Consider the following 27,816-nt stretch of genomic DNA (forward strand, 5'->3'; position numbering starts at 1 on the left):
GCCTTAATTTTCTTGCTTATCAGGTTGATACCACTAATTAATGCTCCAAAAACTGAACCTGTATGTGTTGGTATTGGTTCATCCACCATCTTCTGAGCTGATCACTGAATTTTTAATGCTTTGGTCCTGGTTTCCTTTCAAGTCCCCAGCCAGGTGCTGAGGGATACTCTGACTTTTCTGTGCCTGGCAAGGCATCAGCAGAGCTGCTCTGTTTGGATTCCTGTTGTGAGAATTCCCCAGGACCTGCAGTGTTCATGGTGCAGTTGTGGGTTGGTGTCTGACCCTGGAGAAGGAAAATCACTGGCTGAAGGTGAGAGGATGAAGGTGAGGGCATGCTGAGAAATGAGGAAGCAGCTTTGCAGGGAAGGACCAAGTGGCCAAGGAGGCCAGTGGGATCCTGAGGTGCTTTTCCAGCAGGACAGGCAGTGATTCTGTCCCTGGGGGCACCTCTGGGTGCTGTGCCCAGCTCTGGACCCTCAGCACAGCAGGGCCAGGAGCTCCTGGAACTGAGCAAGGGCCTGGAGCATCTCCGTGCCCAGGAAAGGCTGAGGGAGCTGGGGCTGCTCAGCCTGGAGAGGAGCCCAGAGAGAGGGGCCTCAGCCCTGGCTGTCCCTGGCTGTCCCTGTGTGTCCCTGTGTCCCTGTGTGTCCCTGTGTTGTCCCTAGTCTGTCCCTGTATGTCTGTGAGTGTTCCTGGGTATCCCCATGTGTCCTAGTCTCTCCCTGTCTGTCTCTGTGTGTCCCTGGGTGCCCCTAGTCTGTCCCTGTGTCCCCAGTCTGTCCCTGTGTCCCAGTCTGCCCCAGTCTGTCCCAGTGTGTCCCAGTCTGTCCCAGTCTGTCCCAGCCTGTCCCAGTCTGTCCCTGTGTCCCAGTCTGTCCCAGTGTGTCCCAGTGTGTCCCAGTCTGTCCCAGTCTGTCCCTGTGTGCAGCACTCAGAGCAGCCCCAGGCTCTGCTCCAGCCCCAGCGATGGCCCCGGAGCCCCGGGCAGGGCTGAGCCCAGGAGCTGCCCCTGCCCAGGAGGCAGAACTCCTGCCCTGGCAGTGCCAGCCCTGAGCAGAGGGTGCAGAGGCTGTGGCTGTCCCTGCTGGGGCCATTGCAGAGCTGTGAGCACAGCCTGAGTGCCCTGAGCTCTGGGATGGCCCTGCTGGAGCAGGGAGGTGCCACCAGGTGAGCCCTGTGGCCCCTCAGCCTCTCCCACCCTGGATTCTGTGCAGGGACCTGTCCAGAGCAAGGCAGGGTGGAGCTGGCAGAGCTCAGAGCTGGGGGCTGCTGAGCAGGAACGTGGCTGAAGGAGGAAATGCTGAAGACAGAGTGACCTCTCTCAAAGCTGAGGCAGGAGAATGTTCAGACAGTTCCACCTGAGGTTCTGCTGCTGGGCTTGCCCAGCTCAGCCAGTTCGTGTCCTTGAAGGCAGAGTGGAAGGGACATTGAGGAGCAGGAGGTGACCAGCCCTGAGGAGCTGCTGCAGGTGCAGTGTGTTGCTGCAGCTTTTCTGCCTGCTGGTGCTGGGATTTTGTTCTGTGCACCCAGGGGTGGTGGGGGAAGTGGCCAATGTCACTGCAGGGCCCCTTGGCAAGGTCACAGCAATCAGGAGAGGATTCTGCTGACTGAGAAAGGGCAAGCAGCATACACTCAGTGAAGAATTCTTCCCTGGGAAGGGGTGAGGCCCTGGAGAAGCTGTGGCTGCCCCTGGATCCCTGGCAGTGTCCAAGGCCAGGCTGGACAGGCCTTGGAGCAACTGGGACAGTGGAAGGTGACCCTGCCATGGCAGGGGTGGCTATGGCCCAAACCATTCTGGCATTTTACAAGAAGGGTAAGAAGAAGGATTGGACAATTCTAAAACATTTGATTTAACTTGACTTTTGGGAAGGTGATGGGGAACTTTCTCCTGGAAACGAAAAAAGCAAGATGGTGACTGGGAACAGGCAGGATGGATTTAAGGACAATGATGCAAAGGAACCCGATTGCCTCTGTGATGAGATTGGCTCAGAGCATAAGGGGAGAGCAATGGGTGTTGTTTACTGGACCCTGCCACAAAGATGCCATTTTACCAGCCCTGTGGGTGAGGTGTGCATGGGGTAAATGGGCTATAAATTGGATTGAAAGTAGCCTGGATTGCTGGGCTCAGCTGCTGGTCAGCACTGGGTTAGCAGCACACAGAGCGTACCAGAAGGGGCTGAGAAAACTCTGCTTGTTATCATGATAATTTTAGGAAAATAAATACTTTGCTCCTGAGGGAAATAAATACTGTGCTCCTTAAGAAATATATTTATTTTGGTTGGAAGAGGGAACCAGGCTGGTTGTGGAAAGCAAGCTAAAAATAGACATAGAAGTTCTAGAAGGTTATACACATTGTGAATTCATTTAAAACCCTTTGCAGTTGAAATCACTCTTCCAGTCACTGGTTTGGATAGTCACTAATGACCATTCCCCCTCAAAGTGCAGAAAAAAATGAATGTATTTCCAAGGTTTTGATTATTTTTTTAGAGGCACATTTGGCACTTGGACTTTATTCTCTGGAGCTGGTTCCTCTTATCTTATAGTGGCCTCCTGCTAACTTAAGGTTTCATCTGCATATTTATTTTTCTACATCTTGGGCAAAGTAACTTAGTGGACCATGTAAACCATGTAAGCTTTGATAGATAATAGTTGTTATTTTAAGTTAAACCCAGAAATTTATGACCAAAAATCTCGCCATCCCCCTTTGACCAAATACACTTCAAACAGTGTAATTACAGGGGCTATCTCGTTTCACAGCTCACAGACAAAGCAAATGTGTTTGTTTTACTTTATTAGATTTCTTATAATACGCTCCTACAAACTCAAATGTGCATATACACACTCTGTCAATAGTGCCAACTGCAATTTATTAAGTTTTATAAATTTTTTCCACTAGGTCACTATGTTGTTAAACAGAGAGTGAAGGCAGGATCAATGCCAAAGATGGGCAGGCAAAATTTCCAAGTAAACAATCTCAGCTTTCTCTTAATAAGTTTATAAGGGATATTTTTGAGGAAGGCTAATTAATCACACACCTGAGACCTCTCTTAAGCAGTTGTACAATAAGAAAAGAGAAGATAATAAGAAAATAAAGGTGTTTGGGCATAAGGTGTGGCTCATTCTGCTGCTTCCCTGTTCCTAGCGTGCTGCAAAGCCCCTCAGTCAGTCACTGTAATCCAGAGCTGGGACTGGGAGCAGCTTTGGGCATAGATCTCGTTGCTTTGTGATGAACTCGGAGGCCCTGGGAGAATCTCTTGGTGTTGACAGCCCCTGACAGTAAATGTCACATGGATTCGGAGGGAGCTCAGAGCCTTCTGGTGACTGCTATGAGAAGAGACACAGTGACAGCAAATCTGATTGATGAGCCGTGCCACGAGGACAGCGAGCTCGGGCTGGTGATTGTCTGTAATTGAATGGTCCACGGAAGTTATTTCTGGGTTTCCACAAGCACTCCAGGAGAGTTTTCACAGGGGAGGGATGTGAATTCAGACGGAGGTGCTCAGCAAGTCCTTGTTAAGTCAGCCCTAACAGACTTTCAAACTTAACAGGCTGCTTTAGCTGCATTCCCAGAGCTATAATGAAACAAACCGCACATGGAGATGGTCAGCCCTGCAATTACCTTTAGGAATGTTCCTTTGTCTGCTCCTGCCTCCTCTTTTTCGTGCCCTCTCCTCGTGGCTGGGCCGTGTGCTGTTGGTGATGGAGGCTGTCCCTGGCTGTGACACCGGCTCGTCCAGTGACGCTCCGGGCGCTCACGGCGAGTGTGAGACCTCAGAGCCCCTCACCCAGCCAAGCACTGCCGGCCCTGACCAATTAAATTGACCTCTCTCTCATTAAAACTCCTGTGCAGGCTCTGGTGTGTCACAGATCTTTAAAATCTCCATTATGAATACCACTTTCTTGTGGGTATTTTTAGTTTCTACTTGAAGAAATGATTATTGTCTCTTGCACTTAAACATATCAGTTTCGGCTCCGCAGACATCTCCTCTGGGCCATAGTCAAAGACCTGATCTGACTTGAACTGCCGAATCCTCAGGGAGGATTTCAACACAGCTCCGAGCACTCGGACATTGGAACCGTGCAAGGAGGAAGAGGGAAAGAAATCCAAGCCCTCCCCCCTTCCCTTTGGTTAGGCAGGAGCACATCCTTTACAGATTTACTTGGTTGTGCCAATTTAATGTGATTTCTTCTGAGGGCCTGGAAGCACTCAAGGAAGGCTGACAGGTTTTATCAACAGAATGGAAACTGAAGTGATAAGGTGAGAGTTGTTGACCTGATAACTAACAAACAGAAAACTCCAGTGTCCCTCCAGCTAAATATTGCACTCCTCAGGTAAGTAAACGGTGGCAGCAGCTGTGGTCTTGTCACTGAGTGAGAGTGTGTTTGAGTGCAGAGGAGCAGGAGGTGAACTGTGAAAACAAACACATTCACTTTGCCACAGACTATTTCCCTCTATTACTTTTAATGAGAGCTAAACTCCAAAATGCACAATGGGACAATAATATTGTGGGGAGAAGGAACTCTGCTTGCAGCTCCAAAATTCCAGACACCCGGCTGCAATTAAAATGATTGCTGGTGTATTATTAATGGCTCGCCAGGAGTTTGAGGCTGTTACCAGGTTTGGGACCAACTGGTACAAGTCAGTGCACAAGTGACTGAAAGGCAGAGCTGAGTTAACAGCCTGAACTCACAGTGCTCAGAGGAGCTGGGAAATGAGGGAAGTGTGAAAAGGTGAGAGGAGCCTTGTTAAAACACATCCCTGAAGAGGCTGGCAAGAAACAGCTGGGTCACCGTAGGCAGATGTTAGTAAACACAGCCTAAGTGTGTGCGTGAGGGGCTTATTACTTTTATTTATTTTAATTCTGAAATTGGGGTGGGGGAGGACAGCTGGGAGAGGAAGTGGAGACCTCTAATGAGCAACGATTTTGAGGTAATGGGCACAAAAAGCACTGCAAGCCTTTCATTCCTCCTTTCCCCTCACATCTCCCTGAAAGCACGCTGGGATGATGTAGGAAACGGAGCTGTCACAGTCCTCCCAGAACCCTCGGAATTGTTGCCTGACAGGATATGAAGGCTTCAGCAGCTGAACAAAGAGGCACACGACAGAGCTCGTGTTCGGTGTCCGTCTCCCCTTGCTGGCACTTGGCCTGCTCGGCACAATTGGCAACGACAAATGCCAAGCCATCCCTTCCTGCTCAGCCTCTCATTCAAGCTAACTCTGTGTCTCACATGAAAGCACTTTCGTACTCCCCATGTTTGTCATCCTGCCATGTAGCTTCTCTTTTTGCTGTTAGAGTTTCGTTTTGTCTCAGGTGAGAGGAGCAGAGATGTGCTGCCTGTTGGAGAAGCAGAGCCACCGTGGATGTAAACAGGGGCAGGGCTGTACTTTTCTCTCCTAGGAACTTTGGGATTTTTTTTTTTTTTTTGCTTGCTCTTGAGCAATGGGGTCATATATTCATAGAACAGCTGTTATAATTTTGAGATGCATTTCCTAAATTGTGCAAACTAGCTCAGAGCCCATCACTCTGCGTGTAAAGTGTTGCTTTTTGTGGATAACAGATACTAGTTGTCAGGGCTGAAATTTATCTTCCACCTTGTCATGAGGCTTGCTCAGTGTTGTGGCATCTTGAACTTTTTGCAGTAAATACTATCCTAATTAATTTAGTTTTTATCAGAAAACGTCTTCACTTTTCCCCCAACTTTTCAAATAATTTCTGAGCACATTGAACACCGTGGACCTTAATCCCCATGGGACTCCACTGCTGATCATTTTCCACTGTGAAAACTCATCCTTTAGGATAATCTTCTTTTTCCAATGCTAAATTGTAACTCTGTGAGGTCCTTACCTGTAGTCACTGGCTGTTTTAGTTTATTTAAAAGCCTTTGATGAGACCTTCTATGCATGAGGTTTCTGGAAGCTTGGGGTGAGTTGGAAATGCAGGGAAAAATTCTCAGCTGGAGCTCTGCTATTTACATGCTTTTGACTCCTTCAAAGAATTCCAGCAGATTTAGAAGGCTTGGATTCCTTTTACAAAAGTCATGTTTACTTTTCCTTAACATGTTACTTTTATTAATGTATTCACTAATTCTGTTCTTTACTGGAGCTTCAGCCAACATGACCCATATGGACATTGGGCTTAGTGGTCTGAGGCTTCTTGAATTGCCACTGGATTTATTTTTAAAAAATGATTTCTTATTAGTTATCTTCCAGTCCTTTGATAATCACAGCAATTTTCAGCAAAAGGTTACGTACTCAGGGTATTAACTCAGTGATGATTCATATTTAACATTCTATAAAAACCTTGTGTGAATTCCATCGGGCATCCAGTGAAATGTTGTTATTCTTTTTATCTGCTTTGTAATCACCACTTTACACCCTTAAATAAAGACAAGCCTTCTGTGAAGGCGTTATAAACATGATCCTGGTTCTTGAGTTTTCAGGATTCTCCAGGTGAACAGATGTTTGAAAAACACCCCAAGAATTTTTGGGATTTTTTTGTGATTGCATCGTGTTTTCTGAATGCTCCTTCCACACCTGTGTGGCGCTTACAAGCCCCTTGCTCCTCATGTGTTCAAGAAGGATTTATAACATTCTTTTCTATTTCTTTAGCAAAATACTTCTAAACTCTTTCTTCCATCTATGTTATTGTGCTTTTACATTTAGACTGCCAGAATTTATGTTCTTTTTAGATTTCCTTTTTCAGACACAACTTCAGCTTTTTGCAGGATACCTTTTAACTTCCAAGAGCCTCCCTGATCCTGCTGTTTTATGATGCAAGCTTTTTGTTTTCCTCTCAAGTCTTTTTTTTTTTTTTGACAGGTTATATGCATTTGCTTTGAGCCTCCAATATAAAATCCGAAAATAGTCTACCTGCCATCTGAAAACATTTTACCTTTCTGGCTGCCACTCTGAGTCTTTTCTGTAACAAATTCACTCATTTTCCAATTTTCATTTTGCTGGAATCAGGCACAACCACTTCATTTGCCAGCATTGCTTCATTTCAGAGGATGCAGTCATGAGTCAGATAAAAGGATTAAGGGTTTAGCCTAACCCAGTCTCTGGGAAGGCTGGAAATACCAGCCATTAACATTTCCCTAGTGGTAATTTCCCTGATTTCATTACCTGAGGAGCAGGCAAGGAAGCAGCTTGCCAAAGCTGGCGATGGTGAAAATTCCTGCCCTGGAACGTCCACTTCTGTCTGCAGCCTGCAACGTACCAAATGACAGAAAATTGGGGAAATAAAACCAATCTGAGCTGATTTATCACCAAGTCACTGAAGTTTGATACTAATTGGCGGGAGTGATTTGGGGCAGGGTGTCGGCGGGAGGCAGAGCAAGGAGCAGAGACACAGTGACAATGTCCAGCTGTCACATCAGCAGATCAGGAATGATCCAGGGTGAGAGCAGGAGATTCTTCACACCAGAGGATCACAGAACCATGGAAGCCCAATCTGCTTTGGGTTGAAGGGACCCTAAAGCCCAGCCCTGCCGTGGCAGGGACACCTCCCACTATCCCAGGCTGCTCCCAGTGTCCAACCTGGCCTTGGGCACTGCCAGGGATCCAGGGGCACCCACAGCTGCTCTGGGCACCTGTGCCAGGGCCTGCCCACCCTCACAGGGAACAATTCCCAATTCCCAATATCCCATCCATCCCTGTCCTCTGGCACTGGGAGCCATTCCCTGTGTCCTGTCCCTCCATCCCTTGTCCATTCTCTCTCTCCAGGTTTCCTGTGGCTCCTCCAGGCCCTGCAATGCCACCCTGAGCTCAGCCCAAAGCTTCTCCTCTCCAGGTGAACAATCCAAATTCCCTCAGCCTTTCCTCACGGGAGAAGTGCTCCATTCCTCAGAATAAGTCCAAATAATCAAGCGTTTAGACTTCATGACTTCAGTTGCCATCTAACACAGCCTTGGGTATGCTCTGACCCACAAGCTGGTACAGGATGATTTGGAATCCAGTTCTTTTTGTCTCTGCAGTGACTGCTCCTTGCAGAAAGCAGGAGCTGCTCGTGGACAGCTCCAGAGCTGTTTGGGCTCAGCATCAATGCCAGGCAGGTGAGGAAAGCCTCTCTCAGGTGAGGAGCCCCTGTGAGGGTGAAAGGCAGCAGCACCCGGGGACTGCAGAGCACCTTGAGCCACCCCACACCGTGACAGTGGCACTGCTGAGTGGCACTGAGTGCTTAGCAACGGGGAGAGTGATGGGGATACAGATGAATTGACTGTTTTCTGAGCAAGCTGGGTAGGAACAGAAGTAATTAGCTGCTAGCTGATGAAAAGGCATGCTTAATTATTAGTATAATTATAGATATAATAGACCAGGAATTATTCAGTAAAAGTAAGAAGGCCAATATGTTACAAGGAAGGTAATGGGAATGGAGGAGAGCATGACAGCACTGTGAATTCTTGAGAGGAGATGTAAAGAATTAAGATGATAAATCAGGAATCTTTTGGGTTTCTACTCTCTGACATATCAACTCAATTTAGCAGTGGTAGAAGGGTACACAGAACTAACGAGGTCTGTGACTTGCACAATTTCTTTTATATAAGAACCCCTATATATAAGGGTTTATATAATGTTGATTTAACTGATTGAATGCCAATGAAATTGAGCTGTGCTTTCATAAATCTCAGAACCTGCACAATTTCACAGGGATCTTTGCTCTTCTTCCAGCACAGCCATTTAATTCAATGGATCCTGCAGGAAGCTCAGCTGTAGCTGCTTCTGATCAATATTGATAATTGATTATAATTGTTTGATAAACCAGGACTGCTTTCCCTGACACCCTGAGAATTCATCTGGCTCAGAAGGTGTCATGTTAGTCAGCCTGGCCACTGCAGCTTAAACTGCTTTCTGTGGGAAAATGGCTGGAGAAAACAGGCTGAACTGCACTAACAACAGGGATACATGGCTGATGTAGGATGTAGAATCACTGAAATGGGTAATCTGGGGAAGATTAAAGTGTTTGAAGATTTTTTCTGATGTCAGAATAGACACAAGGAGAGCTGATCCTGCCTTTGTGCCAGGGATTGGTCTGGATATTGGAGGCAACAGCAGTGACCTGGTGTCTCTGTGAATCTGCAGCTGAGACACCCAAGTGTCTAAAATGTTTGCTAAAATTGTAGTTGTTTCTAAAATTCTGTCAGTGGGATGGCAGACTGGCACCAGCAGCTCTGCTCTGCATCCTGTGTGTGTGAGAGAAGCAGTGCCAAGGATGACGAGCCCTTTTGCCCATTGCTCTGCTTGGGAAGGAAAATCAAGGTCCAAAGATTTTATTGAATTAGTATTTGAGGACTAATTATTAAAATGGCCTTTGATGGATGAGCTGTGAGTCATGCTGGTCTGGCAAATAGCATTTTGATAAGGTGTTTGTGAGACAGGGAGCCCTAAGATGGTAAGATGAGCATAAACCACTAACCTTAATGATGATGTTAATGCAGAAATGATAGAAATGCTGTGCGAAGCTGCTGGGGTACATCTGGGCAAACTGGGGACAGACAAACTCTGATCAGCCTCAGCTGGGCACAGAACCCTTGAAAAGTAAAGCTGGATGAACTCAGCTGATCACTCAGTCCGTCTCCTCCTTCCACAGCAGAATCAGAGCTGCTTGTGCAGAGCAGTTGTTTCAGTTGCATTTTTAGCAGACTTTGACCTGACACCAGGCTGTTTGTGCACCAGCCCTGCTCTGTCAGGGCTGTTCCTGCCCCTCTCCATGCTCTGCTCTCTGTTGAGCACCTCCTGTTCTCAGTCTCTTGATTCAGGCCATGTTTTCCTTGTCCTGCTGCTTCGCCTGTCAGCCTTTCCCGAGGAGCAGCACCCAAACCTGGCCGTGCCTCTGCGCTCAGGTGTTTCAGAAGACAGCAGAGGACCTGTGAGATGTCTGGCAGGTAATTCTGCTAATAGACCTGCTCAGGATAATAACCTTCTCTCTGCTCAGGATAATAACCCTGGACAGCCTGTGATCCAGCAGAACCTTCTGATTGTTTGTTTTTCCAGACTGCTTTCTGCCAGCTGGTATCTTGTCCTGTATTTGTGCACTTTACTCCTGTCCAAGTGAAACCACTCTGCTTTTTAGCAGTGAGATGCCTTCTGTATTTATAGACTTGTCCAAGTTGTCAAAAGTTTTTAATACTGCTTTCCCCCATGTATTTGTAGCCGCTCTTCAGATTTAATCTTGGCAGATTTAATAAACACAAAGTCCATTCCCTCATCCAGGCTATCAATAAAATATTGAATGGATCTTCTGAGCAGCTGAGTAACCATTCAATTTGTCCTTTGCATTTCACAGTGAGCCATTGGAAACTGCTCTCAGACTGCAGATTCCAACCAGATTTGTGTCAGGACTTCAGCCAAGGCATTCATCACTTATGGATGCAGGTGGGACCCTGTCAGGAGCCTCAGGTGTGTGGGATCTGCTGCTTCTTCCTTATCCACAACGTCTCATCCACTGGAGAGCAGAATTGGATTGCATCAGCTTGTTTTGTTCCTGAGGCAAGGACTCATCTCCCTGTTAGTTTCTGTACACTTAGAAAACATTCTGATTATTCTGCTGTTTTACTTCTCCCGGGTGTTAAATCTTTTGATATCTTACTTGTCCTGTTTGATTTGTGGACAACTCCCAGTGTTTGAAAGTGTGAGAACTTTGTGGACAGTTGGGAAGGCAACAGATCCAAACCTCTCACTGGGAGAAATGCTGTGCCAAATGTGAAATTCCTGTGATAATTCACAGAGTCACAAGTGGTTTTCAAGAGAGTGGTGGAAGGAATGTTTTGACAAAAAGAAATTATTTCATTTCAGTCTGGGAAATGATGATGCAAATCAGCACGACTTAAAAAAGAGATTTCAAGGGAGTCTTGAGAGAATTCTGAACAGTTTGAACTGCAAGTCTGAGCAGCCTTGTAGAAATTGTCTGGTAGATTGGAATTTGAGAAGAAATTCTTCCCAGTGAGGGTGGTGAGACTCTGGAATGGATTTCCCAGGGAAGCTGTGGCTGCCCCTGGATCCCTGGAAGTATCCAAGGCCAGGCTGGACAGGGCTTGGAGCAACCTGGGCTAGTGGAGGGTGTCCCTGCCCGGGGCAGGTGGTGGAATGAAGTGATTTTTAAGGCTCCTTCTACCCAAACCACTCTGGGATCCTACAATAAATATGGCCAGGGTGATGTGAAAGAAGCTGTGAAAGAAGAAGTTGTGAAACCAAATTTTGGGGTGCACTGGCTTTTTGCTATAATAGATTGATAGTGAACATCTAAGAAAATAGAACTAGAGATTAGACTAAATTTCATAACCTTTTAACCCAGAGTACCTGGCTCTTGCTTGCAGAGTGTTTTCTGAACTCTCCTACAGGCTCCGTGTTGACAGGAGCTTAATCACAGCACAGGGTGACCTTTGCACAGCTCAGTGAGAAGTGCCCCTGTGCTGGGCTTTAGAATCTCCTGCTCACTGCACACACGTGGCTGCAGGTTTGATCCTTCCAAAACAACGGATTATCCTGGGCTCTGGAGCACTTGTGGAGTGTTTGATACTGTGTGGGTGGGAAGTGCATGCATATTTATGTGAACACTCCAGCAGATGAGTGGAGGAAGAAAGAGTAACCACTGCAGTTGGGATGAACAATTTGCTGTTAACCAGAAACACTGATCTTGCCTCAATTCAGTATTTTACAAAAAAATATCACCCAACAAACTCTTAGCTATGTGTGCATTAACAAGCCTTTGGGTCAGTGCTTTTCCTGTGCTGTATTTTTGTTATGTGGAATTATCACCACAGGAATGCCTTGTTTGGAATAACCCCACAATGCCAGACTGGTGTGGGGTGGAAGGGACCTCATCCAGTGCCACCCCTGCCATGGCAGGGACACCTCCCAGCTGCTCCCAGCCCTGGCCAGCCTGGCCTTGGCACTGCCAGGGATCCAGGGGCAGCCCCAGCTGCTCTGGGCAACCTCAGCACCTCCCACCCTCACAGGAAAGATGGAACTGCTGGCGGAGGAGAAAAACCAAAAATGTCATTCAACTCCCAAAACAGAGGCAGATATATTCCCTGCAGGAATACTGAAATGTGAACAGGGGCTCAGTTATGATGCTTCCTTTTGTATTCCCCATCTTCTGCAATAGAGATCCCCTTCTGCTTCCTCAGCCTCACAGCTTAAGGAGCTGCAGAAGTATTTTAGATGCCATTTGTTTGTGAAGAAGTGTTCCTGCTTGCTGGTATGTTTTTTTTTTAATGTCCCCTGCACAGTCAGGGTCGGGAATGTTGCTGGTGATGAAGCAGATCCATGTGAATGTTCTGAGGAGAGGGGTACAAGGCAGTGTAGAATAGATTTATAACACTGAGGTGAGTCAGTTCTTACCAGAGAGGGCTCGGGAGTATTAACTCCCAGTGACTTCCACTACAAGGCAGCTGTTAACATATTACTGTGAATTGGTTTAGGGAAAAAAAAAAAAGGATTAAAATTGCATAAGTAGATAAATTTTAAAGCGACAGAAATAATAATGATATGAAAATTGGCTGCAAGACCTGAGCGACAGTAACAATGGAACGTTTTAAAAATAAATGGGTAGCCAGGAAAGGGTGCAGGGAGAGAGGCTGCCTGCAGATCACAGAGGCACCTGAGCTTGACAGTTTCTATGACTGCATGAAACAGAGCCACAGCCAAGCCCCCACTCTCAGCAGCACATTCTGCTGCACAGCAATCAGCCTCAGCACCAGGCTGCTGAGGAGAAGCCTCCCACTATTTAGTATTCATTAGAGATGGCATTTTTCAGATTGCAGTGCAGAGTGTAAACAAGCCACGCTGGAGGGAGAGTGGAGAGCAGCCTTTCTCCCAGCTCTGATTTATTCCTTGTTGATGTTTGCTCACTCCACAAACCTGTGGTAGCACCAATTTTGAGGAGCTGTCAAGCCAGCCCTGTTTTCCAGCGTTCTTTGCAAGAAGCCAACCCACCAGGAGGCACAGCACAGTCTCTGCAGCAGGACAGGAGAGTGGCTCCCTTGTGGGGCTGAACATCTGGCAGGTTTGTTTGTGGGATCTGCCAGCTGTTCAATTGCTATGCCATGGCCACTGCAGCTTGGAACTTTGTCTGCAGGAGGAGGGAGCCTGTCCCCAGGGCTGGGCACCTGCAGCTCTGGGCAAAACTGCCTGGACACATCTTTTATTGTACTTTCATTTAAATATACACACACTTCCTCCCCACAAGGAATCAAACACTCCAGCAGTGCCAGGGTCCCAAGCACTCTGAGTGTGGCCAGCTGCTGTCACATCCAGGCAGGCACGAGGCACCAGGACAGCAGGCTGTGGTCCACACTGCATCCTCTTGTGTTGCTGGGAGATTGTTTTTTTCCTGGATGCCTATCACACAGAAAAGATCCAGGGGTGCTTTTGCAGCACCTCTGAGTCCCTGTGAAACCGTAATTCCTGAGTGCTGGGGTGTGGGGGGTGCACACAGGCTCTCACCCCAAGCTCCCCACAGCCCCCCCAGATCCTGCTGTTAAAGCAGACCTGGAATGCTGAGGAAAGGCCACATGTGCCAGCTCTGCCCCAGACACCTCTCTGTGAGTGCAGGGAACCTGGAGCTACAGGAGATCCTTCCAGCTGAACGCTGAGCTCACATCATCCTGCTGACACAGGCGCATCCCTGCTTCTGAACAGGAATTTTCCTTTGGGAATTGCTTCTCTGGATTCCCTCCCTGTCTTTCACCAGGCCCTTTTGGATGCTGGTGCTGGAAGTTCCTTTGCCCACCTCTCCCAGCATCCAGGTCCCTGTTCCCTGCAGTGCCAGGGCAGAGTCCTCCCCATCCTTCCCTTTCCAGCTGGAGGTGCTGCACATCCTTTCCTCCCCAGCCTCCCTCCTTTGGAAGCTTTGGTGAAAACCCCTCTCTTTTTCCAGAGGGATTTGTGACGTTATCTGAGGAATATTTGATTCCCCCCCCCCCCCCCCAACACTCTCACAGTACCACCTAACTTAAAAATGAGACCTATTCAAAAGTGCAGGAGCTTCCTAAAAGGAAATTAAAAGCAGCTGCTCTAAGGATGCAGGAGATGAGAAAGGAGATAAACCCACCCTATCTGAAGCTCAGAGCAATATATCACTAAGTGAAATAATTCTACAAGGGACCAAAAAGGCAATATTCTAACAGCAGAGTGGAAAGAGAGTACTCAAAATCAGGGGTTTCTGAGCAAATAAAGAAACTATGGGGGGAAAAAATAAAAGAGACCATTAACTGTGAAGCTAAACCTGTAGGGCAGGCAAGGCAAAATTTTAAGGTGAAAACTCACTAAAGGAATCATAAAAATAGTGTAAAAATATATTCTAAATTGCCAGAATCCTATTTTTCCAGAGATTTGGTAAACAGATGAGCAGTCTCTAACAGGATTTCCTGTAGGAGAGGAAAGTAAAGTGAGCTTTGTGTTGGTGCTGTCTGTAGTTGAGGGAGGTTGTTCTCCCATGAGAACCAAACTTATGGGGACAAGTGTAAGGAACCGTCTCAAATTAAATGACAATAAAATTCATTTTAGGACTAATTGATAAGATGAAGAGTCAGAAATTACCAAGACCATCTGGTAATCACTCAAGAGCTCTGGAGGAAAACAAATATGCAATTATAGAGCTACAATAGTGTGTAACCTGTCACTTAAATCAGTTTCCCTGCAGGAGGGATGGAAGTTGGGAGATGTCACAACAATCCTGGAGAAGGTCCCCAGGAGTGAATGCAGAACTGCAGACGGGCACAGTGGAGGCTGTGCTGAGCAAGGGAGGAGAAATGATAAGGAAGAAACAGAATAAATAGACAAACACCAACATATTTGGGAAATTTTTTCTAGTGAGTAACCACAGTTCACAAGTTTGAAGCTCATGAAAGGATCCTGAAAGGGCACTAAAAGACCTACTCAGAGCTACACAAGAAATGTTCTCATGGGTGAGACCATGATTCCTCTGCCTGCACTCTCCACCTGTCCTAGAAATGACCAGAGAACCCCAGAACTGCTGAGGCTGGAAGAGACCTGCAAGCCCATCGAGTCCCAGCTGTGCCTGATCCCCACCTTGTCCCCAGCCCAGAGCACTCAGTGCCACCTCCAGCCTTTCCCTGGACACCTCCAGGGATGGGCACTCCAAACCTCCCTGAGCAGCTCCTCCCAATCCCTGAGCCCCCTTTCCATGGGGAAATTCCTGCTGCTGCCCACCCTGAGCCTGCCCTGGCCCAGCCTGAGGCCGTTCCCTCTCCTCCTGTCCCTGTTCCCTGGGGCAGAGCCCGACCCCCCGGCTGTCCCCTCCTGTCAGGAGCTGTGCAGAGCCACAAGGTCCCCCTGAGCCTCCTTTGCTCCAGGCTGAGCCCCTTCCCAGCTCCCTCAGCCTCTCCTGGGGCTCCAGCCCCTTCCCAGCTCCCTCAGCCTCTCCTGGGGCTCCAGCCCCTTCCCAGCTCCGTTCCCTGCCCTGGACACGCTCCAGCCCCTCCAGGGCTCTCTGGCAGGTTGCTGCCCAGACCTGGGCACAGGACAGGAGTGGTGGCCTCACCATAATTTTACAAGTCTCACTCACATCCTCCTCACTCTCTCCAAACTGAGGAGCCCCTTTAGAGTCTCTTGCAAAGCAACAACTGAAAATCAGCATAATGTGGTTGATGGTTCTTGACAAACCTTGTGGTGGAGCTGTAAAATCCCTTGCCATGGGATATTATGGATGCTCGGAGTTTCCTTGTGCTCCGGGGGTAGCGGGAGAAGTTAATGGAGGGAAGTTAAAGGCAGAACCTGTTTGACAGTAAAACCAAAGGATTGTGACTCGCAAAGTCCCAAGGCACACGTTGTTGGGAAGCACAATAACATCCCAGGAAAGCGCTGCTGCATTCCTGGTGCGCTCCCAAACCCCTTCCCTGAGCATCTGGACTGGAGAGCCGCTGCTGGAGCAGGGGAACCTTCCCCGACCCAGCGCAGCCTTTGCTGGGCTTTGTTGTGTTCTGTCAGGAGCAAACGGAACGCGGCTCGCAATGTAAACACTTGTGATGGCTCCTCTCCCCCACTACACAGGCAAACAATGAATTTTTATTTGAATGCTAATGAAGATCTCACCACGAGGCTGCTGGAGCTCAGCGAGCACTAGAAAGAGGAAAGCTACACGGGAGAAATAACGAGAGGGTCTTTAGAAAGGGATGAATATGTATTGGAGAGATTGATGTCATTAACCACTCACGGGTCAAAAATACACTTGAAGCTACTGATGTAATTTGAAGTAGGTAAACAAGTCTAGGGAAGAAAGTTTTCTTACAGTTGGCGCATCTGTTGTGATCTGAAAAGGAGAAATTTGTACTTCTTGCATCGCTTTAACTCCAAATGATCTGGGCTTTGTAGTCAAAAAGCAGCTCTTTCCACAGGCATCTAATCTGGATCTCTTTTGGTTTTTGGATCAGAGCTGAGACAAGCTCCTTTTACAAATTTGTGCTGCAGTCTACTAAAAGAGCTGTTCCTTGCCAGGAGAATATTACACACAGTTCTGAGAAAAATGAACAGAGTCAGCTCGTTTGAGAGCTAACTGATGCTTACTCACAATGCTGATAAGCCTGACATTTACTGAGGAGTGCCACAATTCTCAGGCCAATAAAAAATCCCCAGAGGATGTGGGTTCTTTTTTTTTTCAGTGATGCTTCACATCCTATTGATTCAGGATGAGCTTCACTCTTCTGAAGTATTTGACTAAAAAAATTCCAAGGATGTGGAGCCCAGCTCCTGAATTCCACGAAGCTGTACCAGCCTGCCTTGGCACATTTGTTAATGGCTGTGGTGTGGTTAATGATGCTCCACAACTTGTCAGCGCCTCATGTGTCATTTTTCATTCCTGTAGTGTATTAAAAGCACTTGTGCAAGAGTTCTTGGTGCCTTGATTGCAATTAAAAATGATCCTTGGAACGATGCCACTTAACACCTTTGCTGAGGAGCCCGGGCTGGGAGGAAATTCCAGTTGGTGACACCAGGGCTCTGCCTGGTGCCCTGTCTGCTCTTTGCATTTGGGAGCATCCACAATTTCAGCATTCCTCGGGATTAGCCCTGCCTGAAAAACGCTATCTGAAGGCTCTCGAGTGCTCAAGTAGATTATGTCAAGCAGTTCCCTTTTGATCATGATTATAAAGAAATGTTCAAATAGTTCTGGAATATTAGTGATGCAAAATTTTCATTACAGTCGCTGTGATAATTAACTCCTGCCATATCATACTCCTTATCTAGGAATTCCATTATTCTGCTTTTATTATCATTTTGACCAACTTTCAATGTACAAAGCTGTTTCTCTGTCTCATCTTTTATCTTTTTTAAGTAGACAAGAAACCCGAACAGTGGCGAGGAATTTTCTGACAAAATTATTTTTCAGGGAAGAAAAAAATCCTTATTTATCAAAACTTGAACTTTTCACAGGAACATATGTTCCAGATGTCAAGAGTTGAAAAATCCATCACTTCAGGTGGTAGTTTGTTCCCAAATTTAATCATCACTGCTGTTAAAAAATGTGGGTTTCATTTCTGCTTTGAATCACTTTCATTTTTCAGTCCTCAGTCTTTCTTCTGTCTCGGCGAGATTAAAAAGCCTTGGTTGATATTTCCCCCTTGTGAAAGTTCTTATGGAATTGCCCCACAATTGAGCTGTTTAAGCTTCCCAGCTACACATTCTCCTCTCCTCATATCCTTTTTATGGCTCTTTTCTGCCCCCAATCCAATCTTCCCACAGTGTTTGACGGGAACACCAGAATTGGATGTACTGAGGCTTTCATTGTTGGGCTCGATGGTCTCGAAGGTTTTTTTTCCCAGCCCAGTGAATTCTCTGATTCTGTGGAATTCTTTTCCAATGCTGCTGGGGGGAGTGAATTCCTTATTTGTGACCTCTCCTGCCATTTCATCTCGCTTCACCTGGAGTTGTGGGGAGCTCAGTGCCTGCTGAGGTCTCTGAGGTGTGCACTCCGAGGGCAGTTTTGTGCTCCAAGGGCAGCCCAAGCTCTCTGCTGCTTCATCCCCTGGCTCCTTTTGCAGGAGATGAGGCAGGAGCAGCCCCTCGGTGCCTGCTCGAGCTCTGCACAGCAGCCTCTGCTCCTGGAAATTGCTTCTCTAACCTTTTTCCCCCTTTGTGCTATTATATCCATTTATTTTATGAATAATAGAGGGGCCCGTGTTTGGTATTTCACCTCTCAGCATTAAGCACTCAGTCTCCTTTCTCTGGTGACTGATGGGGTAGCTCTGCTCATATATTTACATTCTCACTGCCAGACACTTTCAGTGTATGGTCTTTTCCAGTAAGAATTTCAGTCTGACTAGATTCCTTAAAACATTCTCTTCGATATAAAAAAAGAATCTTTCACTTTTATGACTTATACTCACTTTTCTGTAGTTTATGGCCATATATTTTAGCACTCTGTTGGGTTTGTCACTGGGATTTGCTGTTTGCTGCTGATTTTATTACTTGCGTTTTATTTCATCTAGCTTTTTTTTCCCCTTTAATTTAACACTGCCCCATTTTTATATAAATGCACTTATAGTTCTTAATTAAGGGGGCAGCTTTGTTTAGTTTTTTTTAGTCCATTTTGAGATGTAAAATTTCACCTATTATCTGTACTAAGCTATTTCTCTGCACTGGCTCGATACACTGAGTACTTGTACCAACCCTCAGCAATCTGTTTACCCTTAGCTCATGACAGATTTCCCCCAGCTCCCACTTAATTAAACACATCCTATACGTTTTCCTGAGCCTGATTTCCCCAAGTCTGATTTCTGTGACGTTCTGATGGAGCCCATCACCTCCGGAGAGCATCTCCTCCCCCTGTGCCTAATTGGAGCTGCGTGTGGAACTGGGAGCGTTTCAGAGAAACTGCCAACAGCACCCTGGGGCTAAATCTGCAGCCAGCAGCCTGACTTTGCCTCTCAGCATCCTTCACTTGCATTTCCCTTTGGGATCCGTGACATGCAGCAGGAGCTGGTGCTCCTCCCCAGCATTTCCCAGCCAGGTGTCTCAGGAGAGGCCCCTCTGTGCTCTCCCTGGAAGTCAGCAGATCTGTCAGCACTTGTGCAGCTGCTCTGTGCTCCCGGTGTTTCAATCCCCGGCAGCACAGTCGGCAAAAAAATTCTCAATTTCAAATGGATTTTCAGCCAGAGCCTTCCTGGAGCTGGCAGATTGCTTCTCCTCAGCTGGAAGGCAGCTTCCTGCTAATTTAACACCGTGTGCCGTGGCTGCCCCGTCCCTGGGAGTGCCCAGGGTTGGACAGGGCTTGGAGCAGCCTGGAAGGGTTGGAACCGTGGCAGGGAGTGGAACAAGCTGAACTTCAAGGTCCTCCCAACCCAACCATTGCATGATTGTGCACTGGGCTAAACTATTTATTGTGAGAGAAGGGAAGAGGGTGAGCGAGGCCTCGTCCCTCTCGTCCTTTCACTCCGGGGCTGTGCTTTAGATTTGTTCTCTCTTTGTCTTTCCAGGTTAGCAGCTCTGGCCTCACACTGCTCTGGGGCTGTGCTGGCAGAGCCATGTGGGCAGGGCAGGCAGGAGCTGAAGCAATTATTGAAGCATTAGTGGCTGCCCTGGAAGCTCCTGCAAGGCAGGTGAGATCACTGAGCTCTGTCCAAAGGCAAACACAGTTCACTCCTTTGAAAAAGACAAACCATGGAATGAGGGACCACTCTTCCCAGAAAAAGGTCTGACAAAAAAAAAAAATATTACGTGATCAATTTAAAGGAAATAAGAGATGGAAAAGCAAAGATTTAGCAAGAATTAATCATGCAAGCTCACTGTAATTTCTTTCCTTGAGAAAATAATGTCTAGGAGATGAAGAGGAGGCAGCAGATGGGACATATTTTGCTTTAGGAAAGCTTTTGAAACTGTTCCACATGATTCTCTGAGAAGCAGACTAAAGAAATATGGTCTGGATCAGTGTGCCCAGCATTTCTGGCTGGGCCAGCCACTTACCTTGTTTCTGTGTGAGGCAGAGCCCATCTGCTGCAGCCCCTGCTCTGATGGATGTCAGAGCCTCGTGCAGGCACAGCAACGGGCCTGGGCCAGGGATTTATTGCTTTTGGGAGGGCAGCCCATGAGCAGAGGCACTGGGTGGGCACCCAGCAAGGCTGGGCTGCACTTGCCCACAGCAGCTCCTCTGGCAGCCCTGGATCCAGCCAAATTTCTTGTCCTGGCAGCTCAGAGCCGGCAGTTCCTCACGCAGAGGGTTTTATTGTAATGTGGGTGCCCTGTCAGGCTGGAGTTTGGGCTGGAGCCCTGCTGGTGTGTCCCGGTGTTCTGTTCAGTTGTTTAATTAATCATCGATGTGATCTTACAAAGAGCTCGCTCAAAGGCTGTGGTAAAAGCAGGATGCACCTTGAAGGTCAGGATCAGATTTTCTAAGCTGGAGAAGAAAGTGATCAAAAAATCAACAGATAAATAGAAACAAGTGCTTTGTACCACATTTATGAAAGAGGAAACAGATACCAAAACATATAAAAAAAGATCCAACTGCCTGCCTGAAGCGTGCCAGGAACAGACATGGGAATTAGAGAAAATAAAAAATTTAACAAGAGTGAGCAATCACCAAAGTCTCAAACCAGGAGGTGTTAATGAAATGTATTACTGAAACATGGGGAGAAAAAAAGCTTCATTTTCTGCAGTGCTTTGAGCTCTGCTGGACTTTTGTGTCCACACTTGGTACTAGAGGGAGCTGGTGGTGTGAGTGATGTGGGTACCAACGTCAGCAGTGAGCAGGAAAGAGACTTGGAAGTGAAATCACTGAGTTATAAATTGTCACAGCAGCAGACAGGCAGATTCTGAGTCGTTGGTGAGGTAGTTTTTACAGGAGAGATAAGCTATATAAATCAACATTGCAAACTAGGTTTTAACATTCCGGAGCAAGGAGGGATTTTTTTTTTTATAGCTGGCAGTTGTGGAAACTCACCAAATAAACAACTGCACATGGCTCCAGATCACAGCTCCTCTTCAAGAGAAAGAAGAAAATTCACGTGATTTAGAAAAATGGAAGGAGCTGAAATCAATAACATCAAGGAAGGAAATAGCAAAGAATGGGCCCTGCAATTAAAGTCCCAGCTAAGCAGGTCCCATGAAAAATGGGCAATGAGATCAATAAAAAATGTAAAAATATATCTATACAAATGCTGTAACTCTGGAGCCCCAAAGAGGTGAACTGGACTGATTTTAAAGGAAATTATTGACATAATAAATGCCTCAGAAACTTGGCAGAAGGATAGGAAACAGTAATAATAGGGAACAAATTACAGAGGAAGGCTGGGAAGGGGTGCATTAGTGGTGAAGCAGTGGAGGGCATGAGGAATTGTCCCTAAATGAAGTTCCAGCAGAGGACATTTTGGAACAAATCAATAAAAGGAGCAGTCAGAAAGAAACAAGATAAGATGATACTCGATCAGGAGCTCTGAAAGACCTCAAACAGTAGATTAAGAGAAAGCTAAATGTAGCATGAAAAGTGTCACTTGAGTTGACCACACTGCAAGAGGGATGGACAGTGGCAAATGTGTCTCCAGCCTTGAGGAAAAGGTCTCCAGGACAAATGGGGAAAAGCAGGGATCAGTAAATCTCCCTTCAGCCTGAATAAGTGGGTAAAAACTACAATAATAAAGAAGAGAACCAGGAGGCAATTTCATAAATGTGATTTATTTGGAAGAAGTCATTACAGTTCTTGCAGAAGGAGGCAGTGTCTCATCAATCTCTTGGAGCTCTTTGGAGATGTCACCCAGCTCGTAGGTAAGGCTGGTGCAGCTGATAAAGTGCACATGGACTCCCAAACAAATGCCAGTAAGTCTTTCTCTAAAGACTCTTCAAGTGGTTAAGCTGAGGTAATCAGATGTCCTCTGTAGGGAAATAAGATTGAGATAAAATGGGGCAAAAAGTGAGAGGAAAACTCTGTTTCCCCAGAGAAAGGAGCTCTGCAGCTTGGCCATGGTCAGGAACTCGTCAGTGATTTGGGAGGAGGGTGAAGGTGGCACTGGCAAGGTTTGGGGGTGACACAAAATCAGATGGGATAGTCCAGTGTGACCCTGGGAAGAGAAGCAGATGGTTCCTGTGGCTGTCAGGAGCAGCAGATGGAAGTCAGAGCTAAGAAATGCAGAATAGTTTGTCTATTCAATTCTATTTTATACTAAATTTAAGAGTATGATTATCATTCATAAATAAAGCTCCTGTAGGAAAACTCCATGAAAACATTGGAGCAGTGGCCCCAGCACTAAAATATTCCAGCTGAATGAGAAAGAAATTTTTAGCAAAGGGGAAAAAAAAGGAAAACACGATTATGTGATCATGTCACTGTATAAATGTTTGGCAAACCCACCTATTGATTAATATCTGCAGTTCTCTTCATCCTGTCTCCATAAAGAATAAAACAGAGTTAAAAAGGATGGGTGGGAGTTCTTTAGCTCAGAGATTGAGACTCCTAAATTTAGGTTTCTACCTGGAGGTGTCAATCTATGAGGTATTGCAACTCCAAGAGGAAATCAAAGCTTTTTAATCTGAATTCCACCCACAGAAAGTAGGTGAGGACAGAAAGGTTTTAGCAACAGGATGGGAAATAGTCAGGCATGGGTCAGAAACCTTGAGATCTCCTAGCTAGGAAAAAATAAGAGGAAATGGGAAAAGTTAAAATAAGAATAGGAAAAGTTCTGGATATCCCATGAAATTATGAGGCATCAGGTCTAAATCAGAAAGTCAGATGTTCTCATTTAACTGATTAATAAATTGTACTGCCTCGGGCTGCTGTGTAGGTCAAAAGTAGAAATGAATTAAGAATTCCCGGGAGGCTGATGGGGACTCACTGTCCTGCCAAATAGAATTAGGGAGGCTCCTTCAGCTGTCAAAAGCCAAGCAGAGGGACCTGGGAAAGACCTGAAGCAGGTGAGGAGGATGAAAATAAAGGCAATTTTTGGGGTAGAACAGACACTGTGAGTGAGGAACTGGGGAGCATCCCACCAGCAGTGGGGCACCAGGACGAGAGAAGCAGAGCTGGATCTCAGGAGCAGGAAGTGTGGGATGCTCCAGCACAGACTTTGGGGAAGGAGAGGGAAAAGCACAGAGAGGAATCCTGTGGAGAAGTTTTAGAAAAGGAGGGAAGACCAATGACAGCCATAAACCAACATTCCTTGGGAATGTCCAGACCGTGGAATCAGGATTCAGAATGTCCAGACCGTGGAATCAGGAGTGTTTGCAGCACCTTGGGGCTGAGACCATCCCTGAGCAGTGCAGCTCTTCCCAGGGATTCCCAGCCTGGAGCTGGGAATGCGGGCCCTGGAACTCACCTGCTGACTCCGGGCTTTGCCAGGTGCCTTTTGAAAACTGAAATTGCTCAAACCCACCTTCAGCCCAGTTTATCTCCCTCTCTCCAAACTCCCTGGTTTCTCTGGAGAGCAGTGTTTCATTATCAGAGAATCACTCAATCATTAAGGTCAGAAAAGACCTCCAAGGTCATCAAGCCCAGCCTTTGGTTGAACTTCCCCATGCCCACATCACCAAGTGCCACATTTTCTCATTCTTTGAACACTTCCAGGGATGGTGACCCCTGTCCCAAAGCTCCTGTCACTGAAGAGAACTTGAGTACAATCCAGAATGATCCAAACATGGAGATTTTAGATGGATTGGCTCAGAGGAGCAGCTAACAAGTTGTGCAGGGCTGTGGAGAGTAAGGCTGGAGAACATCTCCAGCTCCTCCACATGGGGGAGACCTGAATTATGGATGTGGCTGCCACTGTAGCTCAGTTGGTTTAGTCTAAAACTGTGTTTAGTGATCCCAAACTTCCCTCTTTCCATCCTGCTTTCATTTTCCATGTTGTTCAGCTGTATTTTCATCCTTCATTTCATGCTTTAGAGGAGCACTTGTTTCTGTTTGGAGTTTCTGTGCCAGCTGTCCCCAGGGTGTTTCCACCTGCTCCGAAGTGTTTGCAGGTATTTGCTGTGTGCTTGGGCAGCCACGGGTTTGGCTCGGGGAGCTGGGAAGGACACAGAGTGCTCTGGGAAGCAGAATTCCTCATCTGCAGGGTGCAAACTCAGGCAATGATGATTTAATTAGTTTGGGAGCACTACTTAAAAGCAAAATTGGGATCTAATGCAGCTGTCTTTAAACTGCACTCCAGTGTTACATAAGGAGCCCATTATAACATCAGAAGTGGAAACCTTTACATGAAGGGAAATTGGATGGCAACTTTATTGTAAAGTAGGTCAAACTGCAACATGCTAAACCCACAGGATCAAGGAATGTCCTCAGCTGGAAGGGACCCCAAGCATGATCCAGTCCAACCCCAAGGATGATCCAGTTCAGCCCCTGGCTCTGCCCAGCAATCCCCCTGTGCATCTCTGGAGCAGTGTCCAAAGGCTCCTGGAGCTCTGGCAGCCCTGGGGCTTTGTCCATCCCCTGGGGAGCCTGGGAGAGCCCAGCACCCTCTGGGGGAAGAACCACCTCCCAAAATGCAGCCTGGCCCTGCCCTAGCCCAGCTCCAGCTCTTCCCTGGATGCTGTCCCTGTACCAGAGAGCAGAGCTGAGAGTTGTCCCTCTGCTTTTCCAAAATCCTTCAGTACTTTGAGGATATATTTTTTTTTTAAGGCAGGAATTATTCATCGTGGGATTCTTGGGGTTTTCCTGTGAAGGGCTAGGAGCTGGACTTTGATGATCCTTGTGGGTCCTTTCTGACTCAGGATATTCTGGGATTCTGGGATCCTATCCATCAGCTCAAAGGTAAAGTTCCTGTACATTGTGCTGGTGCTGATGGAGGAGGTACCAACCTCTCCTAGGACACCTCATGGCTACGAGCCTGGTAGGAAAACACTGCAGCTTCCCTGTCACACAGGAAAACAGGAAATTCCTGCTTTATTAAGGAATAGTTACTTATTTCTTTTTTATTTATCAGCCAAAGACCACCATTACAGGTCCCTTTCTCCCACTGCAGGGTGAAATTCAAGTTTTCACTGTGTGCCCATTCCCCTTTGACCACGCCGAGGCTGCCCAGGAACCTGGGACAGACAGAGCTGCCCAAAAAGTCCTTTTCCCCCAAAAATGGGTGGGATCCATCCTCATCTGGTGTAGCCCCAACACAGCAGAACTGTCACAACTGCGGGGGTGTTGGGGAGCTTCTTATGCTGAAGAATATTTCTTCTACAGCCTCTGAAAGGAAAAGATTTGTAATTACTGGGAAAAAGGGAGCGCTGGGAGTAATCTCGGAGCTTTGCTATGCATATGGATGTGCTTCAGTCTCTGGGTGGGGATGATCTGCTTTACATGAGGACTTGTCACCAAAGCAGGACTCTGAGCTTCCTGCCTGATGCTCCGTGTGAATCCTGGCACCGCAGGACCGTGCCTGGCATTTCTCGCCTTGCCTGACCTAGAAAATATTTACTTCTTTTTTTTGCTTTTCCTATAAATCATAACTGCTATCCCTAAAAAAAAAAAAAAAAAAAAAAATTAATAGAGGTAGTTTGGTGCCTGCCAGGGAGTTGCCAATTGAAATCGGGGTCAAACTGGTAGCATGGTTCTGGACTTAATTAGATAGGCTGCTGCTTTTGGGGAGAAGTTATTTTAAAGAGTTGGACACTGGGGAATTTTCTGCATGGAGTTAAGAGGAAAACAGCTTTAAAATGTGTTTCTCCATTTCCTAGAAAATGAAGTTTCTACACGGTTTTGGATTGTTCAGCCAAATGTCTCTGCTTTTTCATGATATTTTTCACAACATATTTGTTACGTCCAGACATAGAAAGTTAGAATTAATCAAACCTGAAATATTTATGGAGAAAGCCATTTCACGTCCATCTCTGTCATGAGACTGGCTGCTCTGATAGGGATTAGAGGTTGTTACACTAATGACTTAGACTTTTGTCTCATTGCCAGAGCAGTTTCCCAATTTAGAACCTTTTCTTCTGATTAATATTTGTATTCCTCCCACAATTCCTCTTCTTATAGGAACTCGTACTGGGAATTATTCCAGACCTACATAATGTCTCTAAAATCTTTTTATCCCTCTGTTTGCTGATCAGTGGAAAGGATTTTAATGCCAGGTTAGGTAATCGAGATAAATCCGAACTTCATCTAACTTTATCCCTCGACTATGTCTTGGATATTCTGGAAACATTTTTTGTGATCCATAAATAAATTCACGTAGGGTTTTGATTAATCTTTTTTTCTTGCTCTTCTGTTTTTGGTGAAGCCTCATTACGCTAATGGGAGACCCAACAGTGTTTTACAACTTCCACTCTGCACAACCTTGTTTAGGGCAACGCATTTTGGGGGGATTGGAAACATCAGGGAGTTGCAAAGTGGAAGTTTTGCGCCCAAAATGTTTGGGTTTGGGGTGGTCTTTGGTGTTACCCTGAAGCAGAAAAAGCTTCTGGGATCTCTTAAATCTTTCCAGCTCCTTAGCTCTTTGGAGCTTACAGAGGGGTGTAAAGTGAACAGAGATTTAATTCACTTCACTTCTTGCTGGAGAAAACAGGAGTTAAACTTGTTTAGAGCAGCTCTGGAGCTGGCACTTGGAGCCAGCAGAGGTGTGGGTTTGGGAGAGGGAGGGCTCCTGGCTCTGAGAGCCACAGCACAGGGTTCCTGGCTCTCTGTGTGCCCATTTTGGGACATTTCATGGCCACAAACCAGCTTTGCACAGTCACTGGGACCAGTGTGCAGCCAAGAACAGCTTCACAAAAATCCTGGATACAGATCCTGCTCCTGCATGTGGGCAAGAACAGAGCACAGCTTGAGCCCAGAGCTTTTTTTGTTTGACTCTTACCTCCAGCAGAAAGTTGTGAGCTGACCAAGAATTCAAAGTTTTGTTATGGAGAAGAAAACTTTGGTCTGAGTGAGTGCCAGGTGGCATCTCTGTACCTCAGAGCCACCAGCCTGGGCAAGAGGGTGGCTCCAGTTTGTCAGGAGAGCTGGACCCTCACTGGAGATACTCCAGAACCTTCTGAGCTCAGTCGTGTGCCCTGAGCTCTGGGGTGACCCTGCTGGAGCGGGGGGTCAGGTGAGCCCTGAGGTTCCTCCCTGCTTTCCCCACCCTGTGATTCCCTGATTCCACGTGGCTCCAAGTTCCCCTTGCCCGTGCTAATGACAGACAGGCTAGAACAAACCCTCCCTTGCTGTGACCCAGAGCTGCTCCTTCCTCCCACGGTTCATTGATTCCTGCTGCTTCCCTTCTGCTTGAACAGATTTTGATAAGTTGGGCATTTCCAGATCCGCTGCTGTTCCCATTCAGCATCAGCGGGGCCCAAGCGCCTCTGCCAGCGGTGCTGGTTTCAAACTCCTCATTGCTGAGAGATCCTAACATCCCTCTCTGCTCCTCCCAGACTGGAAAGTATTTCATCATCTTCGAGCAACGAAAGAAAATCATCCTTCTTTCCAAATACCGACTAAAAGTCTGTTTGAACCCTTCTGCATTTTCTGCATAATCCTTCCCAATGCTCCTGTCTGCACCGAGCAGTGACCCCGTACTGTTGCTAGGATTTCTTCTGCAAACACAACTTCCCTGTGCTAAGCTCTGTCAGCCATGGATTTTATTCTGAGGTTTCTTTGTTTCCTGCTTCTGTTCATGTAGGTCAGGAGTTTTTCCTGGCGATTGATTTACAACCAGCTCGATGTCATAGCCATGTTTGACATTTTGGGGCTTTGTTTTCCTTTGCTGATGTCACCACCAAACTTTCACCACGCCAGTCAATTTTTTTAAGGTTTCACGACGAGTGTTTGACTCTGTGATATTTTTTAAAGTGTCAGGTGAAATGGCAAGAGGATTAGGGAAAAGACACCATTTTCCCAGTGTTTTTGATACATATCTATCTCTGTATAATGTGTTATTATGTATTATCCATCAGGAGCTGCAGTGGTAGGA

General features: G+C 46.7%; 1 long non-coding RNA gene across 1 annotated transcript; it reads left to right on the top strand.

Annotated features, from left to right (window-relative positions):
- Nucleotides 1–844: 844 nt before the first annotated feature.
- LOC146766112 (uncharacterized) lies at nt 845–27,816 on the top strand. Its single transcript, XR_014958257.1, has 2 exons — nt 845–9,882; nt 10,284–27,816. It is a non-coding gene; the product is annotated as an uncharacterized LOC146766112 (long non-coding RNA).

Source organism: Lonchura striata, chromosome 13 (genome assembly GCF_050655825.1).
Source record: "Lonchura striata isolate lonStrDom1 chromosome 13, ASM5065582v1, whole genome shotgun sequence".
In the NCBI taxonomy this organism is placed as follows: domain Eukaryota; kingdom Metazoa; phylum Chordata; class Aves; order Passeriformes; family Estrildidae; genus Lonchura; species Lonchura striata.